The sequence below is a fragment of the Macrobrachium nipponense genome, chromosome 45 (assembly GCF_015104395.2).
Source record: "Macrobrachium nipponense isolate FS-2020 chromosome 45, ASM1510439v2, whole genome shotgun sequence".
Taxonomy (NCBI): Eukaryota; Metazoa; Arthropoda; class Malacostraca; order Decapoda; family Palaemonidae; genus Macrobrachium; species Macrobrachium nipponense.
In genome coordinates, this window is record NC_061105.1 from 44,721,350 (window position 1) to 44,728,849 (window position 7,500).

At 35.6% G+C, this 7,500-nt stretch overlaps 1 long non-coding RNA gene across 1 annotated transcript in view; it reads left to right on the forward strand.

The window, feature by feature from the left end:
- The window catches only part of LOC135214149 (uncharacterized), a 636,319-nt gene that overhangs the window by 31,818 nt on the left and 597,001 nt on the right, over positions 1 to 7,500 (forward strand). The window contains exon 4 of the long non-coding RNA XR_010314297.1: positions 2,780 to 2,840. This is a non-coding gene — a long non-coding RNA (uncharacterized LOC135214149). The remainder of the gene's footprint in view (positions 1 to 2,779; positions 2,841 to 7,500) is intronic.

Sequence of the window (7,500 nt, forward strand, 5' to 3'; positions counted from 1 at the left end):
TATTAGTGTATTGTATTCAACGCCATAAATGCGTAGCTACACGAACGAAGGATCAATGAAACAATTATGTTGATCACAAGAAACAAAATAATAATAATAATAATAATAATAATAATAATAATAATAATAATAATAATAATAATAATAATAATAATAATAATAATGGGATATGCCAGTGGAAATCGTACCCATAATCATAGGAGCACTAGGCACGATCCAAAAGATCCCTGAAAAGGAATCTAGAAAAACTAGACGCTGAAGTAGCTCCAGGACTCATGCAGAAGAGTGTGATCCTAGAAACGGCGCACATAGTAAGAAAAGTGATGGACTCCTAAGGAGGCAGGATGCAACCCGGAACCCCACACTATAAATACCACCCAGTCGAATTGGAGGACTGTGATAGAGGGAAAATAATAATAATAATAATAATAATAATTTGTAGAGTCTTGTTACTTCACGAGGTTTATAACCTGGTTTATTTGAAGTTCATTAGATTGAAGGTGAAGAGGTGACAAATGTTTGAGATATAAAGAGGTAAGGGTTGAAAACCACGAGATATGGGAGGCGTCGATATAAAGAAACGTTATCTATGAAGAGATTAAGGAGGTTTACCGTACAAAGACAAGTTAAAGACCGAGAGAATTTGGAGTTTTGAGATACAAAGAACTGGTAAAGATGGAGGGATGCTGGATACAAAGAAAGGTTAAAGATGGAGAGATGCTGGAGTTGTAAGTTTCAAGAAAGGTTAAAGATTCTGAAAGGTTAGCGATATAAATAGCGTCTTGAATTGAGAGGTGGGTTTGACTGTCATGGGAGACACCTGACGGCTCCCTTCTCCTGCAACCAACCCCCCGCCCACTTACCACCCGATGTCAAATTATTATAGCAATGTTTATCGATTAACATGTATAGAAGCTCTTGTCAGTCATAATTCCCCTTGGGTTTAAGTAATTACCAAGATATAGTGAATTGCATATTAAACGTTGTTTTGGTTTAATACTTGTGAGGTCAGTTAGAAGTGACGACAATTCATATATATATATATATATATATATATATATATATATATATATATATATATATATATATATATATATATATATATATGATATGTATGTGTGTATGTGTGTGCATAGGACTACGACAAGGTAACTTCGAAGAACTTTTAATCCTTTATTGACTATTTAGACTTTACTCTCAGTCACACTTTTATAGGGAATCTAACCTTATTATATTTCTTCATCATGACTTCACATGCGCCGTAAAGAAGGGAGAAAGGCAACATCCCGAACCATTTTTCATCAGATTTTGAGTCAGAAAAACATCGGTGTTAAAAATAATGATGAATATAGATCGACTGCTACCTAAAAACGCTGAACGTGAAGCGCCAGCTCCCTCAAGTCTTTATTATCCACGATAGTTCCAGGTAAAGGATGAAATCAAAGTTTCCTTCTCCACAAGTAAAGAGTTTGATAATTATATGTCTTCCCTGGAAGCCGCTGAATCTCATTCCAGGGAGTTGGAGTTAAGGAAATTCCGTTCTAGTCGTTATGGGTAACGCCGAAACCCGTCGCAGACCTCCGACTTTTGGTATTTGTTAAAGAAAAAAAGAAACAGATTGATGCTCATCATTGTATTATCTCCGGGATAGGAAAGAAATCGTCATTTAATTGAAAAAAGGGAAATTTTTCTACGAAACGAGATAGCGGATCTAAGTCACAATAGGCTCAATAGCCAGTTATCATTCATTCCTTCATTATTTTGCCATTTAGAAATGGGGGGGATGATATTGGATATCGCAGATTTTTATAAGCACTGAGCCCCTGTTTTAACTTAAATGTCTAATATATAAACCTCTTCATTATGTTATAAACAGATTTGTTATATGATTGACAGTAATCATCTCTCCATGATGCTCACTCCAGATGAAAAGGAAGGTGGCCCTCTGCGATTGCATTGTAATGACAATGACTTAAGAGGAAAGAAAACCGCGAAGAACCTGTCATACATTTATGCGGGTAAAAGTATACTACGGAAGTCATCCGTGATTTCTGATAATATTCTGGTTAATACGGCAGCTCTTCAATGGAAAATCTTATTCAGGAACAATGAGATATAGACTGTAGAGTTTTGTTTGCATGAAGAATTGCGTACAGCATTTTACTATCATCATTATGGCTTCCAGCCCGCCAGACGCAAAGGGCCGCTGTGAAATTTCGTCACTCATGTCTTTCTAGTGCATTATCTTCAATAAATCTCCACTCGTCTCCTCGCCAGAACTTCATAGTTCTCTTCCAAGTAGGTCTGGGTCTTCCAACTCTTCTAGTGTCCACAGGAGCCCCAGATATTATGACATAACATCTTATAAGAGTAGTGCGGAGGTTATACCCAAGCTATGTATATCACCCTTGCAGCATTATCTTAACTGAATTAGAGCAGAAGGGCTTTCAATTGTTTTCTGTCATCCATCTATTGGGATAAAATACTTAACAGTTTGTAACCTTTGAATAAGGGTTTTGTATATGGCTTTACCAGGAGACAAAATACATTTTGATTGCCTATTGGATAAATAATTTCAAATTCAGCATGTTTAGGTTATTCTAATTTAGCTTTAGATCTTATTTAATACTTTGTCGTAGTGGCAATCTTCAAAATGAATATTCAAGTAATAAGAATCATCTGTTTTTTATCATTTCAAGATACAACTTTATTCAGTCTTGAATGCATGGACCAAGAAAATCCGAAAAAAAAAATTCCTAATCAATTCTTTTCTTTGCAGGTCAAACCATTTATAACCAAAAGCATGATCTTCGTTACGTTTCCTCTACAGTATCTATCAGGTATGTGCAATATCCATTTCCTTTTTTTTTAATTCATATCGAATTCCCTCCCATACTTCAGCTCCCAGTCACAGATATTGCCAAGCCAAGAACTGCGCCGCGAAAGAGGACCCATAAAGTCCTGAGAAATGATACCACGAACGCAACGCTTCGGAAAGCGCTTTTTTTTTGTGGGGGGGGTGGGGGGGGGATAGATAAAAGTGACGAATGTAGAGCGGGTTTGCGAAAGGGGATGAATAAAAGATGCAGTACAGTGAAAGAAATGGTGAGGCGGTTTGAATAGAGAGATTCCAAAGCAAGATAAAGAAGCAGCGTTTGCGAGGAGGGATTCGATTCGGGGGAAGAGTTTAAAGGAATCAGTTGGAATCTGCGACGGACGACTTTTGACATAAATCATTGTTGCACTTCCAATTTTCTTTTTATTATTTGACGATGGGTGATTTTCATGACGCCGCCCATTAAAAAAATTCACTCTGTCGAACTGATACAGAGAGGGAGCTAAAAAAAGAGATACTATAAAACAGACCTGTAGAGGTAAGGTGGATGTAATATACTGTACGTTCTTTTAAATATCAAGCTCTCAATACCCCATTATTACAGTTTGAGATCTTAGGTGTCAGTAATAAATTAGCACACCGTACACTGTATATATATATATATATATATATATATATATATATATATATATATATATATATATATATATATATATAGATAGATAGATAGATAGATAGATAGATATATTAAAATTTAAAAGAGTGTATAAATACTTTATTATACATGTGTGTGCAGATACACAATAGAATTCTTCAAATCTTATCCGGTGTGTGAATAATACGCCGTTTAGTTAAGTAAAGTCCTTGACCCTTGTTACCTGATTTTTGTCGTATCGCAGTGCCCACCCTGCTCGGTGGACTGAATGATAGTAATACATACTGGGGTTAATCTCACTACTCACTAAGAAAGCATCTGATGATTTACGGTCACAATGATTATGCAAAATGTGGTATCTGCATTTCCACTTTAGCTAACAAATGTATTTTTAGGTATTTTTGTATGACATTCTTTTTGAACTTATTCATTTTTAGTTTTCTATTGAAGTTTATTACGGTGTCAGTAACCTTAGATGTGTGACGCCAGTTTTAATAGACGTAATCAATCAATCAATCAATCTAGTCTTGTTAATCGTATATGCCCTCAGTGTAGTTGCGACGCCGGGCAATACCCAGTTACTTACCTCCTCCTCCTCTTTTCTTCTTCTTCTTCTTCTTCTTCTTCTTCTTCTTCTTCTCTTATTATTATTATTATTATTATTATTTATTATTATTATTATTATTATTTCTTTTTTCTTTTTTTCTTTTGGTCTATCACAGTCCTCCAATTCGACTGGGTGGTATTTATATGTGGGGTTCCGGGTTGCATCCTGCCTTCTTTCGCTCCTTTTTTTTATTTTTATTTTTTCACCCAGTGTCACATAGCCAGACCTGAATTCAGAATAGAGAGGACGATGAGAATGGCGGAAGATTCCTTTCTTTACTTCAGAATTCTTTTGTTAAGGAGAAGGTTTAATCGGTCCTCAAACGTTCTTGCGATGAAAGGTTTGGGTCGGTGGCTTCATCGATAGCGTGTGGTTTATATATATAATATATAATATATATATTATATATATATTTATAAATATATTATATATATTATAATACAAATATATATATATATGTATCTTATATATATATATATAAAATACAGGAATAAATAGAAAATAGTTTATTTAAATTCCATATATATATAGATATATAGATATATATAATATATTAGTATTATATATATATATATACAATACATATATATATATATATATATAGCATTAATACTATATAGATTATAAATATAAATGTATATATATAAAATACGGAATTAAATAGAAAATAGTTATTTTAATTCCCTTGTATTTTTATATAATTAGAAGCAACGTTTGGAAGAGGGATTCCTAAGGCACTGAGACAAGACAATAATCTGCATCCATACTATCTGGATGTCTTTTTCCACTTACATACAAATGCTTAATTGTGTGTATGTGAACGTGCATCATATAATAACAATCGAAATACCACTTCCAATTACAATTTCAGTAACTTTATCCTGAAGCAGAATTTCAGGGTTCAGGATCCCTTGTCCTCTTAGGAAGGGTTCCACTCCGAAGACTAGCTGGAAAATGTGATGAGCTCTCCGGTTTAAAAGTATCTCGGGTTGAATGCCGTTGATGACCGGGATTCTAGTGGGTCTGAGCGAGAAGAAGAAGAGCTGGTTTTGTTTACATCGATTCTCGGTGGATTCAATGTGTCGGGGAACATTGATACCCCTCGTAATGGAAGTGGACTAACGCGTGTTATTTTTATACTGTTTTCATAATGGGAGTGTAATACCGTGTATTTTATTTATGTGGCAGATGGGAATGTTCGGTCATGTTTTTTATTGTAACTCGGACTTATTGTCTGTTTCCAAAAAAAGGCAGAGATTTCCACGTTAACTGCCAGCTTGCCTGTTCATATATCCTTAAGCTCCGGTTAGGACCATTGAAGAGACTCTCTCTCTCTCTCTCTCTCTCTCTCTCTCTCTCTCTCTCTCTCTCTCTCTCTCTCTCTCTCAGTCAGAGTAAATGATATTTGATATTGTTTCCAGTACAGTGAAATACGGAATAATACATTGCTGTCAGCCTGATTGCAATGGACACAAAGTAGCAATGGACAGCTGACGTTATTTGCTGCTTGTTACTGTCACATTGCTGCTCAGCTCAGTCCAGTAAAATGCAGCGTCGTAGGCAAAGTAAATTGCACAGAACATTGAACGTTAGCTTACCAGAGGGAAATTTAATACAGGATATTTAAGCATACTATACGATGAAGCACAGTATACAATATTTTTAGCCGCGTAAAGTGTAGTATGTTATAGTACAGAATTGCCGTACTATAAAGGAATAAACACACAAAATCATATCACATTTCATAAAAAGTACTGCCTAGTCGGGGCATTACATCAGAATACTCGTAAAGCCATCCGACAATTGATGGCAAAAATAAATATAAAAACTCGTATTTGGCAGTTATTACAAAAGCTTAGAGAGCAATTTAAGATATGTGACATTGCAGTAGAAAACGGGAATTCCGAAGTATTGTCCTCGTAAGATTTTAGACGAAAGGTGAAAAAAATGGTCCCTGGACTCACGAAAGCTCTGCGTCAGGGTCTGGAATTATATATCATATATATCTATATATATATATATATATATATATATATTAATATATATATTATATATCAAAAGGTGCAAACATGTAGACATCAGAGAGTTACCGAAATCTCAGAAGATCAATTAAGGAGTTTATTATGATATACGTTTCGTGTCATCCTGACACATCATCAGGTCTGTAATGAAAAGTCAATTCACATTTATAAAAATATATAAAACTTACATGCTATTTTAAAAAAGGAAAACATAAAATACTAAAGTTATTCATAAAAATTATTGTTAAAAGCTAAAAATACTAAAATTATTTACAAGGTGACATTAAAATTGAAGACAACCCACTAGACGACCCACTTCCAACGTCCTCGTTGTCATTTATTACCTCGACTTCATCTTCGTCAGTTGACCCTTTTTCTCCAAACCTTTGACCCCGTTGGAGTTTCGTGACGTGAAGCATTCCGCCATTGAATCCTTTCGAGGGAATGAATGAATCCAGGTCTCGTTCTCGGAGGTGAAAGTGTTTCCCCTGGAATCTCTCCCTGTTTGTTTTCATTCTGGAAAACTGACCTCCGTTCGAGGGACGTGACGCCAGAATAGTATGCCATTCAAGCATGAAATTCGTTGCTCTTCTGTTTTTCATTTTATGCGGAATATAGATGTAACATGAAAAAATATTGATGTACTTTATTTTTCAAGGAAAGTCCATTGAAAAGGAAGTCAGGAATTTATCTATATATTTGTTCAAGTACGGTTTATAAGAGTTGAAGCGAAGGAGATGATAATAAACTAAGAAAAAAAAAGCGCGTTTTCTGTACAGCCGCTTCAGCGTCTAATCAAGGTCACCGAAAATAGATCTGTCTTTCGGAGGTCTTGTTATAATGCTGTATGAGACGCGCCCCATGAAATTTAAACACTGCCTGGTGGTGGCGTGTCCTATATCGTTGTCAAAAGCACGATTATGGTTACTTTAACCTTGAATAAAATAAACACATACTGAGGCTAGAGGGCTGCAATTAGGTATGTTTGATGATTGGAGGGTGGACGATCAAGAGACCAATTTACAGCCCTCCAACCTCCCAGGTTGTTTTTTCAAGATTCTGAGTGCGGACAGAAAAAAAAGTTTGGGGGGGAAGGTCGGAGACAAAGTATCTTTCTTTTAACAGAAAACTAAAAGGGTTAATTTCAAACCATGTGTATGAGAGGAGAGAATATATCGTAATTAAACAGAGAGAGAGAGAGAGAGAGAGAGAGAGAGAGAGAGAGAGAGAGAGAGAGAGAGAGAGAGAGAGACTTACCATGACGTCATGAAGGCATAGAGAAATTTAATCTACGAGAAATGCCCGTGGCCTTTCATGATTTTCCGCCCTCCTTTACAACTGCACCTCTCTCTCTCTCTCTCTCTCTCTCTCTCTCTCTCTC